We start from the raw sequence: 15158 nt of genomic DNA on the forward strand, positions 1-15158 counted from the left end.
AGTAATATTTTCTTTTTCAAGAAACCTTTTTAGAGAATTTCACTAATCTGAATAAAATTTAATGTTACACTTGTTTGAAGAAATATTATACTGGAAATGGTTTAGAGCTCAACACACAAAACCTGTGAGATTTTTGAGCCTATTTGAATTGGTTGCATTTTTCAACCAATATTTTATTTTTGATGTGTGTTTTTTTTTCTCTCTAAAATTGTGATCTTTGTCTTGCTTAATTCTATATTTCCATAATTTGATGTATGCATACACTTACATGATTGAGGCCTTTGTTTCACTGAGCTTACATACCCATATGGCCTTACCTTTCATTATCCTTTACAAACCAATTTGAGCCTATTTTACCCCTTTGTTCTTTATTTTAGCACATCATTAACTCTAAGCGGAAAATAATAATGTCCTTAATTTGAATCCTTAGTTAGCTTAGACTAGTGAGAGTGCTTATGATTTAAGTGTGGGAAATTGGATTTGGAAATATTTGGTTTGAGAATTGAGTATGTTAGAATTTTCTAAAAATGTGAAAGAAATGTTTAGGACATGTTCATGCATTCAATAATTTAATCATATGCATTGAGAAAAACAAAAGAAAAAGAAAAAAAATATATATATATAAAAAAAAGAGAAAAAAAAGAAAAAGAAAAAGAGCAAATAAGTAAAAGGGGACAAAATGCCCCAAAGTTAATTGTTGAAAGCAATGCATATGTACTGTACTTGAAATTTGAATGCATGAATACATGGATAACATGGTTAATGGACAGTTAGGTTTTTTGTATTATGATTACATGGATTGTTTAAGCTAGGTGGGAAAAGTTTAAGTTAATTAAGGATTTAGATTTTAGTCCACTTGACCAAATACAATCCTACCTTGACCCTAACCCCATTACAACCCTTAAAAGACCTCTTGATTTGTATATTTGTGCATTAAATTTATGTTGATTGTTAGATGAAGAGCAAGCCTTAGAAAGCAAGGTTAGTAGAGAATTGAGAGAATCGGACCTAAAAACACTTGAGTGATTAGAGTGTATACACTAATAGTGAGGGTTCGATGCTCAATTCCTTGTTCCCTGCTTTCATGAGCTATTTTCTTCTTGTAAGTCTATTTGTACTTCATTTTCATGATTTGAATTAGTGAAATCCAGTTCATATTTCCTCTTGAAAGATTTGTTTATTTTTAACCAAGTAGGTAGAAACATCTTAGCATGTAGTTGCATTCATAGGTTGCATTTCATGCATTCTACCATTCCTCTTCATTCCTTTATAGTTTCTCTTGAGCTTAGCATGAGGACATGCTAATGTTTAAGTGTGGGGAGGTTGATAAACCACTATTTTATGGTTTATCTTGTGCTCAATTGAGTGAATTTCATCAACTCTTTACCCACTTATTCATAATATTTGCATGGTTTTATATTTCCTTCCTGATTTTGTGCTATGATTGAAAACATGCTTCTTTGATCTTATAATTGCTTATTATTAATCCTCTCTTATTACCATTAGATGCCTTGATATGTGTGTTAAGTGTTTTCAGATATTATAAGGCAGGAATGGCTTGGAGGATGGGAAGAAAGCATGCAAAAGTGGAAGGAATGCAAGAAGTTGGAGAAATTGCTAAGCTGTCCAGTCTGACCTCTCTGCACTCAAACGGCTATAACTTTTGCTTCAGAGGTCCAAACGACGCGGTTTCAGTTGCGTTGGAAAGCTAACGTCCGGGGCTTCGATTTGATATATAATATGCTATAGTTCCTCTGACGTTAGGCAACGCGACCGCGTGATCCATGCGGCCGCGTCGCAAGTGACGGAAATCAGCGCAAATGAATTTGCAACTAGCGAATTCTGTACTGTTTTTGACCCAGTTTGCGGCCCAGAAAACACAGATTAGAGGCTATAAAGTGGGGGAATGCATCCATACATATCACCTTTCCATAATTCACTTTTCATGTAGTTTTTAGAGAGAGAGGTTCTCTCCTCTCTCTTAGGATTAGGATTTAGGATTTCTCTTAGTTTTAGGAGTGACTCTCAATCCCAGGTTCTTTATTTTTATTTATTTTCTCACTTTTGTTTATGACTCTCTATGTTTAGATTGATTTTCTATTTAATATATCTTGAGGTATTTCAGACTTATGATTGCTCCTTTTTATTATATAAATAATTTGGATTTTTCCCTTTTGGCTTTGGTTGATTTATTGGTAACGCTTAAGCTGTCAAATAAAACAGTGGTTGAAATTGGGAGTTGCTCCAATAACTCTAGTCTTTCCATAGGAATTGACTAGGACCTGAGGATTAAGCTAATTAATCCACTTGATTTACCTTCATAGTTAGAGGTTAACAAAGTGGGATTAAAACCCAATTCTCATCGCAATTGACAAGAATAGGACTTCCAGTTCTTATACCCTGCCAAGAGTTTTATTATTTATTTAATTTAATACAATATTACTTTCTTGCCATTTACTATTCTTGCTTTTTATCTTATACATTAAAACCCCCCAATTTACAAACTCATAACCAATAATAAGAACACCTCCCTGCAATTCCTTGAGAAGACGACCCGAGGTTTAAATACTCGGTTATCAATTTTAAAGGGGTTTGTTACTTGTGACAACCAAAACGTTTGTACGAAGGGATTTTTGTCGGTTTAGAGACTATATCTACAACGCGACTGTTTTTATGACATTCAATACTGGCAAAAATCCTAACGTCAAAATGGCGCCGTTGCCGGGGAATTGCAAAGGTGTGCCTTATTATTGGTTATTGTAAATATTTTTTTTATTTTTGCTTGTTTATTTATTTTTATTTTTATTTTTATTTTTGCTTTTTCTTAAGTTAAGAGGTTATTGGTTTTTTTATTTTAAAATTTTTATTTTATCTTATCTTATTTCAAAAATCAAATTTAAAAATTCAAATTTAAAAATTTTTTCAAAATTCAAAAATTTAAAATTCAAAATTTCAAAATTTAATTTTCAAAAATTTAAATAACCTTTTAATTTAAATTTATTTTTATTTTTGTTTTTAATTTTTTATTAGCTACTATGAATTCTCACCCCTCTCGCTTCAAGTTTGATTCCAATGTTGTTGTTAGGAATGGAAACTATAATGAGAACAGGCATCAAGGTTGGAAGAATCAAAGATGGGAGGAGCCACAAGGATTTAATCAACCCTCATGGCAACAACCACCTCCAATGGACTATCAACAACCATTCTGTGATGCATATCAAGGCAATGGCTATGGTGAGCACTCTTTTGATTATCAACAACCACCACCATATGCCTATGAACCCTCTCCTCAACATAACTTTGGACCACCAAACTCACAAGCCCCTTTCCGCCATTCACCTCCATATGACCCTAACCCTCAACCACCATACCAACCACCTTATGAGCCATATGAACCATATATAGAACCACCCCAATTCCAACCCAATTACTCACAAGAACCACCACTTTAATATTCACCATCTCCATATCCATCAATCCAAGAACACTATGATCCTATTTATGAAAGACGAGTGCATCAAGAGGCAAAGGATCGTCTCAAGGAAACAGTGGATCGATGTCAGGCAACCGTTCAACAACTGGGGCAAGTATTAATTCAATGGGCTTCTAGACACTTAAATACACAAGGATCAGCCACAGCCCCATTGATGTACGGAAAACGATCCGACACAAAACTCACCGGCAAGTGCACCGGGTCGCATCAAGTAATAATAACTCACGGGAGTGAGGTCGATCCCACAGGGATTGAAGGATTAAGCAATTTTAGTTTAGTGGTTGATTTAGTCAAGCGAATCAAGATTTGGTTGAGAGATTTGTGATTTGCAGAATTTAAATTGCATGGGAAATAAAGGGAATGGGTAAATTGCATGAAAGTAAAGAGAACTGAAATTTAAAGTGCTGAATCTTAAAGAACAAGAAATTAAATGGCAGAAACTTAGAACGCAAGAAATGTAAATTGCAGAATCTTAAAGTGCAAGAAATGTAAATGGCTTGAATTGTAAAGGGAATTGGGAATTGGATTTGCAGAAATTAAACAAGGAAAAGTAAAATTGCAACAAACAGAGAAGTAGAAGATCACTTGGATTGAACCGAATCTTAAAACAGAAATGTAAATGAGCTTGCAAGCAGTAAACAGAGAATTGAAAATGATAATTCAGATCTCAGGACCCAAGAGACTAGATAACCAAGTCTAGATCTCAATGCCTTCCTAGATCCAACAAGAACAATTGCAAAGGAAATGTAAATTACAGAGAAAGTAGATGAAGAAGCAATTAATCTGAAACTGAAATTCAATTGAGCAGAGAATTAAACAAGATCCCAAGGTGAGATTGAAACAGATTTCCTTCAATTCTCCAACCCAAGATCCAAGACAATTGTAATTAAAATTTAAAGCAAGAAAACTAAGAGGAAGGGAATTCAATTCTCCTTCCCCGAGACTTAGAAATTAAAATTCACTCAACACCAAAAGCTCTCCGAAAACTCTCTATGAAAACTAAAAGGAAAGCTCCCCGAAAAACTTAAATCCTATGCTATTTATACACTTTCTTCAAATGGTCTTCAAGCCTTCAATTGGGCCTTTGCTCTTGATGGAATTGGGTTGATAGAGGCCTTGGTTGATTGCTCTTGGAGTTTGGAGAAGAACCAAATTGAACCGGGTTTGGAATCATGAAAGCTTGAGTAAAAGTTTGAGTAAAAGTTTGAGGCAAACTTTTACTCCAACTTTTCACATCAGCCACCCTCTTTTGCTGATACCAACGTTGGGGCAAAAGTTTGGGGTCAAACTTTTGCTCCAATGTTGGCCTCCCCTTGCACACTCATGGCACCAACGTTTGCCAAAAAGTTAGAGGCAAACGTTGGCGCAAACTTTTGCTCTTCAGAGTGTGTTGTTCATGCGCCAACGTTTGCCAAAAAGTTTGAGGCTAACGTTGGCGCAAACTTTTGCTCTCCAGGGTGTTTTGTTCATGCGCCAACGTTTGCCAAAAAGTTTGAGGCTAACGTTGGCGCAAACTTTTGCTCTCCAGGGTGTTGATTTGTGATGCCAAAAGTTTGCCAAAAAGTTTGAGGCAAACTTTTGCTCCAGCTTTTTGCCCAAAAGTTTGCACAAAAGTTTGAGGCAAACTTTTGGTCCAGCTTTTTGCCCAAAAGTTTGCACAAAAGTTTGAGGCAAACTTTTGGTCCAGCTTTTTGCTCCCTGGTTCATTTTCACTTATTCCAAAAGTTTGAGCTAAAGTTTGAGGCAAACTTTTGCTCAAATTTTTTGTCCTCTCTTCCTCCTAGCCATTCCTTCTTGCTTCAACCTTTCTCCAAGCTTTCTTCACCTATCATTAATCAACCAAACACATCAAAGCTATGCTCAAAATCATGAGATATTTATTCTTTCATAATATGTGACAATTATAGCATAAAACCTCATGAAATAGCATGAATTCATACATGGTTGATTAAATCAAAGGAAGCATGAAAATCTACCCAATTGGCTTGCTTATGGCTCAAGAAAGTGCATAATTCAATTGAAAACAAAAGAAAAAGGCTAGTGAAACTAGGCTAAGATGACTTGTCATCACAACACCAAACTTAAAGCTTGCTTGTCCCCAAGCAAGAATTGATTTATTGAGAAGAAAGAATGAAATGGAAGAGGGTGTTCATGCTAGTAGAGTGTTATTGGTAGTTCATGGGGTTTTATGTGGATATGTAAACACTCACCTCTTATTGACTCTTAAGCCTAGAAAGTCTCCTTCAAGCTTCAAGTAACATACTGCTATGACCTCTCATTATTTCTTTATCCTTGGCTATTATTTTGTTCATAAGCTTTATTTGAGTGTCATGTGTAGCAAGTTCATTTCCTTTTCTTTATACTTGACACATTATTCACTATAGACACTTGGCTCACATTCCTTTTTAGAACATTGATGCCCAGCACCTCTTTGGGCTACTAAATGCCTTGTAGTTAGGTTGCTCTTGATAGTGGACTTTCAGCTGATGATCCCGGGTTAGTTAACCCAAGTCATCAAGTGTTGATGCACTCCAAAGAGCTTAATAATCCAAGCAGATCCTAATACAAAGACACCACAGGCATATATTCTAAGGTTCAAGCTATTGGTGTCCAGCTTTGTTTCTTTTTTTGTTTTTCTTTTGTTCTGCCACTCTTTGGCTATTTCTTTTTCTCCCCTTTTTTTTTCTTCTGTCTTTTTGTTTTTCTGTCTAACCAAGGACTTTTATTTGATTGAGATTCATAGACAGTAGACTACTTTATACTTAGAAGGAGACATCCTAGTTCTTTTATTCACTAAAGTGAGCTATTATACAATCACACACACACACCACCACTTACTTTTATTGTACTTCTATCTAGCAGAGAACTATCTCACTTCACATTCAAACATTTCTTTTATTGAATTGAAAATGCAGGGGACAAAGCATGCTTTTTGCTCAGTGAAAGTAAACACACAAGCACACACATAGACTAGCTTACTTATTCTAAGAGTGATTCTACTTGTATTAGATGAACACTTTAACAAAACACAAGTCAAAACATTTTTTTAACAGTAAGAGTTAAGTGTAAATACAACCTATTGGTTTGCAGTTCCTTTGTCCTTCCTTCTGTTGTGCCCTTTTGAGTTATGATGCATAGTATCTTCAAATGGTGGTGAATTCCCTGCATAATTCTCAAAAGTTGCTTGCTTCTCAAGCCCTTAGATGACCAGTTAGTATGCATGAATTGATTGTGGCTTGTGGATTCAATTTGGTGTGTAAACAGCAAACTTAATTTCTTGCCACTTTTCTGGACACCGCAGGTTAACTCTAGGCAAAATTTTGTGTCCTTGCTAAAGGTTATGAAGTTTAAGACTAAAAAAAAGTTAAGTGGTTGAATAATCTGTTTGATTGCTTGGAACTAGCAATGTGCAGGAAGTTAAAATGTGCTTTTGAATGAGGTTTTGGTGGAACACCAAACTTGGAATCCTCCATTCTCTCTTGAGTTGTTTTTGGTGTGTAACACCAAACTTAGCTCCTTGCAATACATATTAATTATTCAACATTTTTATTGAAAAAGCTATGGAAAGAAAACTACCTCAGGTTGGGTTGCCTCCCAACAAGCGCTCTTTTATTGTCACTAGCTTGACATCTTTCAATTCCTTTCAAGAAGGCTGTAGGTTCTGGACCTCTTTTTCCTTATCCCATTGTCCTCCCAAATACAGCTTTTCTCTATGACCATTTGCTGTGAATTGATTCTTTGTTGCTTCATCTAGCAGTTTAATACTCCCATAAGGAAAAACCTTTGTTACCAAGTATGGACCAGTCCACTTTGACTTCAGTTTGCCAGGAAAAATCTTAAGCCTTGAATTATACAGGAGCACTTGCTGTCCTGGCTTGAATTCCTTCTTTGTGATCTTCTTGTCATGCCACCTCTTAGCTCTTTCCTTGTATATCTTAGCACTCTCATAAGCTTCTATCCTGAATTCATCTAACTCATTTAGTTGCAACAACCTTTTTTCTCCTGCAGCTTGGGAATCAAGGTTGAGGAGTTTAGTGGCCCAAAAAGCTCTGTGTTCAAGCTCTACAGGGAGGTGGCAGGATTTTCCATACAATAGCTGAAAGGGTGACTTGCCAATAGGAGTTTTGAAAGCTGTCCTATATGCCCATAATGCATCTTCTAGCTTCCTAGCCCAATCTTTTCTTGTGCTTCCCACTGTTTTCTCTAGGATCTTCTTTAATTCCCTATTTGCTAGTTCAGCCTGGCCATTAGTCTGAGGGTGGTAAGGTGTGGCCACTTTATGGATTACTCCATATTTGTGGAGGAGTTTCTCCATCTGTTTGTTGCAAAAGTGACCACCACCATCACTAACAAGACCTTTGGGCACTCCATATCTTGTGAAAATGTGCTTTTTAAGGAATTGGAGGACAATCTGTGCATCACAGGTGGTTGTGGCTATGGCTTCCACCCACTTTGAGACGTACTCCACTACTACTAGGATATATCTAAAAGAATAGGAAGGGGGAAAAGGTCCCATGAAATCAATTCCCCATAGATCAAATAATTCCAGTTCCAAGATGAAGTTTTGAGGCATCTCAATCCTTCTTGTTAATCCTCCTTCTTTCTGGCATTCATTACATTGGTGAACATATTCTCTGGCATCCTTGAAGATAGTTGGCCAATAGAAGCCGCTCTGCAATATCTTTGCAGCTATTTTCTCTGGGCCAAAGTGTCCACCATAAGCTGAACCATGGCAGTGCCACAGGATATCCCTCATTTCACTCTCAGGAACACACCTCCTAATTACTCCATCAGAACATCTCTTGAACAGGAAGGGTTCATCCCATAAGAATTTCTTTCCCTCATGGATTAACTTCTTCACTTGTTGCTTAGAGAATTCTTGAGGTATCTTCCTTCCCACTTTGTAGTTTGCTATGTCAGCAAACCAAGGTGCTTGCTGGATCTGCAACAGGTGCTCATCTGGGAAGCTTTCATTCACGAGTTGAGAGGTTTTTTGAATTGCTTCATGTGGTAGTCTCGACAAATGATCAGCAACCCGGTTTTCAGTGCCCTTCCTGTCTCTTACCTCAATGTCAAACTCTTGTAGGAGCAATATCCACCTGATAAGTCTAGATTTAGCATCCTGTTTTGACATCAAATACTTAAGTGCAGCATGGTCAGTATAAACCACAACTTTGGATCCTATCAAGTATGATCTAAACTTATCAAATGCATAAACTACAACTAGCAACTCCTTCTCTGTTGTGGTGTAATTTTTTTGGGCCTCATTCAACACTTTACTTGCATAGTATATGACATGATGTAAGTTTCCCTTCTTTTGCCCAAGTACAGCACCAATCGCAAGGTCACTTGCATCACACATGAGTTCAAAAGGTAACTCCCAATCTGGAGGTGTGATGATTGGTGCTGTTGTGAGTCTGTTTTTCAAAGTTTTAAAGGCATGCTGGCAGTTTTCATCAAAGACAAAAGGGTTATCAAGCACTAACAGATTACTCAAAGGTTTGGCTATTTTTGAAAAATCCTTGATAAACCTTCTGTAGAATCCAGCATGCCCCAAGAAACTTCTAACAGATTTCACATTAATTGGTGGAGGGAGTTTTTCTATGATTTCAACCTTTGCCTTATCAACCTCTATCCCTTTTCTTGAAACTTTATGGCCAAGAACAATCCCTTCGGGTACCATGAAACGGCATTTCTCCCAGTTCAAAACTAAATTAGTTTCTTGGCACCGTTTCAAAACAAGGGTTAAATGGTTTAGGCAAGCATTGAAATTATCACCAAAAACAGAGAAATCGTCCATGAAGACCTCTAAAAATTTTTTGACCATATTAGAGAAAATGGAGAGCATACACCTTTGAAATGTGGCTGGGGCGTTGCAAAGCCCAAAGGGCATCTTCCTGTATGCAAAGACTCTAAATGGACATGTAAAGGCAGTCTTCTCTTGGTCCTTGGGATCTACCACGATTTGATTGTACCCAGAATATCCGTCCAAAAAGCAATAATAGGCATGGCCGGCCAACCTTTCCAGCATCTGATCAATGAATGGGAGAGGGAAATGGTCCTTCCTGGTAGCATCATTCAATCTTCTATAGTCTATGCACATCCTCCACCCAGTCACTGTTCTAGTAGGGATCAACTCATTCTTCTCATTAGTGATGACCGTCATTCCTCCTTTCTTTGGTACAACTTGAACCGGGCTTACCCATGGGCTGTCAGATATTGGGAAGATTATCCCTATATTCCACAACTTCATTACTTCCTTCTGGACAACTTCCTTCATTGTGGGATTTAGCCTTCTTTGTGGTTGAACCACTGGTTTGGAATTATCTTCCAAGAGGATCTTATGCATACATACTGCAGGGCTGATTCCCTTCAGGTCGTCAATGGTCCATCCTAAAGCATCTTTGTGAGCTTTGAGTACATCAAGGAGTTCTCCTTCTTCCTTCTTTGTCAGGGATGAATTAATGATCACTGGGAAGCTCTCCGATGTGCCAAGGAATGCATATTTGAGATGGTTGGGTAATGGTTTCAGTTCTTGTTTTCGTACTTCTTCCTTCTTGTCTTGTTTTTCATCTTGCTCAATAGAAGTCTCAGCTACTTGTTCCTCTGTTGCCCCTTGATTTCCTTCTTGCTCTTGAGGACTTTCTTCCAGCATTTCTTCCACCAAACTCTCTATCATGTCCACTCTCACATAATCCTCTTGCTCAGGAATGTGTTGCATTGACTTGAAGACGTTTATGACCATTTGTTCATTGTGGACCCTGAAGATCATTTCTCCTTTTTCTACATCAATAGTGGCTCTTGCTGTGGCTAGAAATGGCCTTCCCAAAATGATTGAATTGTTTCCTTCCTCTTCAGTGTCCAAAATCACAAAATCTGCTGGGAAAATAAACTCCCCAACCTTCACCAACAGATTCTCCACAATTCCAGTGGGTGTTTTGATTGATCTGTCAGCCATGACCAATGACATCCTGGTGGGTTTAAGCTCTTCTATAGCAAGTTTTCTCATCATTGAAAGAGGCATTAAGTTGATGCTGGCACCAAGATCACAGAGAGCTTTGTTGAGAATTATTCTGCCAATGGTGCATGAGACTACAAAGCTTCCTGGATCCTTGAGTTTTGGTGGAATGCCCCTTTGAATCAAAGCACTGCATTTCTCGGTGAGTAACACGGTTTCCTTCTCAAGCCAACTTCTTTTCTTGTTGATAAGCTCCTTCAAAAACTTGGCATACAGAGGCATTTGCTCAAGTGCTTCAGCCAAGGGAATATTGATTTCCAGCTTTTTGAAAGTCTCAAGGAACTTATGAAAATGTTGGTCCTTAGTTTCTTTGTTGAACCTCTGGGGATATGGCAGTGGAGGTGTGATGCTCTTTCCTATTTGATGCTGTCCTTGAGTTACTTCTTTTGAACCGTGTGGTTGGTTGTCCTTCTCTTTGAGTTTCTCAATGCTCTTGTTTGGCATCACAACTTGATCCTTGGTTTCATCTGCCTTTGTTTGCTCCTCATCTTCTATTGGCCTTTTGCTGCTCTCTGATTGCTTCTTTGTAGTGTCATTATTTCTCATCAATGTTCTCCCACTCCTTAATTGTATTGCCTTGCATTCTTCCTTAGGATTTAGAATTGTGTCACTCGGTAGAGAGCTTGAAGGTCTCTCAATAGAGATCTACTTGGAGATTTGCCCCATCTGCCTCTCTAGGCTCTTTATGGAGGCTTCATGGTTCTTGGTTGTCATTTGCTGGTGTTTCAACATTTTATCCATCAAGGTCTCCAAGTTAGTGAGTCTTTGAGATTCAGGTGATACTTGAGGTGGGTTATGAGATGTGGGTGGTGGATGGTAGGCATTTTGGTTGGTGGGTTGGTTATTGGATTGGTACTGGTTGGGGTTGGGGTAGTTGTTTTGAGGTTTTCTGTAGGGGTTCTGGTTAGTTTGCTGCTGGTTGTGGTTTTGGTTGCTTCTTGGGTTGTTTTGGTTCGAGTTCCTCTGCCATGGTTGTTGGTTTTTGGTGTGATTATCTCCCTATCTGAGGTTTGGGTAGTTCTTCCAGGATGGATTGTATGTATCACCATACACTTCATTTGGTCCTTGGTTGTGCATATACTGTACTTGCTCTTGTTGTTGTTCTTCTTGAGTTTCTTCATTTTGCCCCCATGTGGATGATGGTTGGCTTGTGTTAACTGCTGCAACTTGGAGGCTATCAATCCTCTTGGCCATTTGCTCAAATTGTTGTTGAATTTGCTGCTGCATCATCTTGTTTTGAGCCAAGATTGAGTCCACTCCTTCTAGCTCCATTACTCCTCTCCTTTGTGATGGTTGGCGATTTCTTTGGTGAGCAAAGAAATATTGATTGTTGGCCACCATGTCAATAAGATTTTGAGCTTCTTCTGCTGTTTTCATCAGTTGCAATGATCCTCCAGCTGAGTGGTCAAGTGATTCTTGAGCCTTTAGAGTAAGTCCTTCATAGAAATTCTGTAGCTTGTCCCACTCAGTGAACATTTCTGGTGGACATTTCCTCAGCAGAGCTTTGTATCTCTCCCATGCTTCATACAGATTTTCAGCATCCAATTGTGTGAATGTTTGCACCTCAGTTTTCAGCCTGATGACTCTTTGAGGTGGATAGAATTTGGCTAGAAATTTAGTCACCAAATCATCCCAGCTAGTGATGCTTCCTTGAGGAAAAGTTTCAAGCCATTGTGTGGCCTTGTCCCTTAATGAGAACGGGAACAGCAGAAGCTTGTAGGTCTCAGGATTCACGCCATTGGACTTGACAGTGTCACAAATCCTTAAGAAGGTAGATAGATGTTGATTTGGATCCTCCAATGGTCCTCCCCCAAATGAGCAGTTGTTTTGGACCAATGTAATGAGTTGTGGCTTCAATTCAAAGTTATTTGCATTGACATTAGGGGTGAGAATGCTGCTTCCACAATGTCTAGCATTTGCAAAGGTATAGGAGGCCAAAACTCTCCTCTGGGGTGGGTTGTTATTTTTGTTGTCTGCTCCACCAGATGGATTGGTTGAATGTTCCTCCATATCTTGGAATTATTCTTCTGATTCCTCTTCTCCAACAATATTTTTCCCTCTTTCAGCTCTTTTTAGCCTCCTGAGAATTCTTTCGTCTTGTTCATGAAAGGTGGGTGTGGTTCTTCTTGTACCTGACATACAAGCAAAACATAAGAAACACACAAACCAGTGACACTTCAATCTACTGCTAGAATGAAGTTTTAGTTAGCTTAAGCAAAAATTCAAACAGTTAGTGGGTTAATTGAAAATTAAAGGACAGAAAAGAAAAAGTGCTTGATCTAGATTACCACCTCACTTAATCATTGTCAATCTAATCAATCCCCGGCAACGGCGCCAAAAACTTGATGTGCGGAAAATGATCCGACACAAAACTCACCGGCAAGTGCACCGGGTCGCATCAAGTAATAATAACTCACGGGAGTGAGGTCGATCCCACAGGGATTGAAGGATTGAGCAATTTTAGTTTAGTGGTTGATTTAGTCAAGCTAATCAAGATTTGGTTGAGAGATTTGTGATTTGCAGAATTTAAATTGCATGGGAAATAAAGGGAATGGGTAAAATGCATGAAAGTAAAGAGAACTGAAATTTAAAGTGCTGAATCTTAAAGAACAAGAAATTAAATGGCAGAAACTTAGAACACAAGAAATGTAAATTGCAGAATCTTAAAGTGCAAGAAATGTAAATGACTTGAATTGTAAAGGGAATTGGGAATTGGATTTGCAGAAATTAAACAAGGAAAAGTAAAATTGCAACAAACAGAGAAGTAGAAGATCACTTGGATTGAACCGAATCTTAAAACAGAAATGTAAATGAGCTTGCAAGCAGTAAACAGAGAATTGAAAATGATAATTCAGATCTCAGGACCCAAGAGACTAGATAACCAAGTCTAGATCTCAATGCCTTCCTAGATCCAACAAGAACAATTGCAAAGGAAATGTAAATTACAGAGAAAGTAGATGAAGAAGCAATTAATCCGAAACTGAAATTCAATTGCGCAGAGAATTAAACAAGATCCCAAGGTGAGATTGAAACAGATTTCCTTCAATTCTCCAACCCAAGATCCAAGACAATTGTAATTAAAATTTAAAGCAAGAAAACTAAGAGGAAGGGAATTCAATTCTCCTTCCCCGAGACTTAGAAATTAAAATTCACTCAACACCAAAAGCTCTCCGAAAACTCTCTATGAAAACTAAAAGGAAAGCTCCCCGAAAAACTTAAATCCTATGCTATTTATACACTTTCTTCAAATGGTCTTCAAGCCTTCAATTGGGCCTTTGCTCTTGATGGAATTGGGTTGATAGAGGCCTTGGTTGATTGCTCTTGGAGTTTGGAGAAGAACCAAATTGAACCGGGTTTGGAATCATGAAAGCTTGAGTAAAAGTTTGAGTAAAAGTTTGAGGCAAACTTTTACTCCAACTTTTCACATCAGCCACCCTCTTTTGCTGATACCAACGTTGTGGCGAAAGTTTGGGGTCAAATTTTTGCTCCAACGTTGGCCTCCCCTTGCACACTCATGGCGCCAACGTTTGCCAAAAAGTTAGAGGCAAACGTTGGCGCAAACTTTTGCTCTCCAGAGTGTGTTGTTCATGCGCCAACGTTTGCCAAAAAGTTTGAGGCTAACGTTGGCGCAAACTTTTGCTCTCCAGGGTGTTTTGTTCATGCGCCAACGTTTGCCAAAAAGTTTGAGGCTAACGTTGGCGCAAACTTTTGCTCTCCAGGGTGTTGATTTGTGATTCCAAAAGTTTGCCAAAAAGTTTGAAGCAAACTTTTGGTCCAGCTTTTTGCCCAAAAGTTTGCACAAAAGTTTGAGGCAAACTTTTGGTCCAGCTTTTTGCTCCCTGGTTCATTTTCACTTATTCCAAAAGTTTGAGCTAAAGTTTGAGGCAAACTTTTGCTCAAACTTTTTGTGCTCTCTTCCTCCTAGCCATTCCTTCTTGCTTCAACCTTTCTCCAAGCTTTCTTCACCTATAATTAATCAACCAAACACATCAAAGCTATGCTCAAAATCATGAGATATTCATTCTTTCATAATATGTGACAATTATAGCATAAAACCTCATGAAATAGCATGAATTCATACATGGTTGATTAAATCAAAGGAAGCATGAAAATCTACCCAATTGGCTTGCTTATGGCTCAAGAAAGTGCATAATTCAATTGAAAACAAAAGAAAAAGGCTAGTGAAACTAGGCTAAGATGACTTGTCATCACTCATGTGGACAGTCTAGTGAAGAGCGTAGCGTAAAGGAGATACAAGAAACCCCAGTGGACAAGACAGAGAATGAATTCGTACTAGAACAAGTAGAAGATGCTGTCATTGTTCAAGAAGAAAAAGAAGTAGTTGAAGACTTAGGAGATGCAGAACCTCCATGGGAAAGTCCAGTCATAGAACCCCCTTCCAAGACGTTTGAAATTGATGCTAAGGAGGATGTACAACCTCCAAGGCATATCACAGTTGAAGACTTGGAAGAGGTTGATCAAGAGATGGAGATTCAAGAAGAAGAAGCACAACCTCCCATGCCCTTGGAAAGCAATGAAGAGGAGATTGAATTGAAAGAGAGCTACCAAGAGGAGGAGGTTGAAATTGAAGAAGCTTGCAAAGAGGTGGTAGTTATCAGAAAAGAGCAAAAGGGAGTGGAGCTTGCA

The sequence above is a fragment of the Arachis ipaensis genome, chromosome B9, assembly GCF_059453495.1.
Source record: "Arachis ipaensis isolate K30076 ecotype BB chromosome B9, ASM5945349v1, whole genome shotgun sequence".
Lineage (NCBI taxonomy): Eukaryota > Viridiplantae > Streptophyta > Magnoliopsida > Fabales > Fabaceae > Arachis > Arachis ipaensis.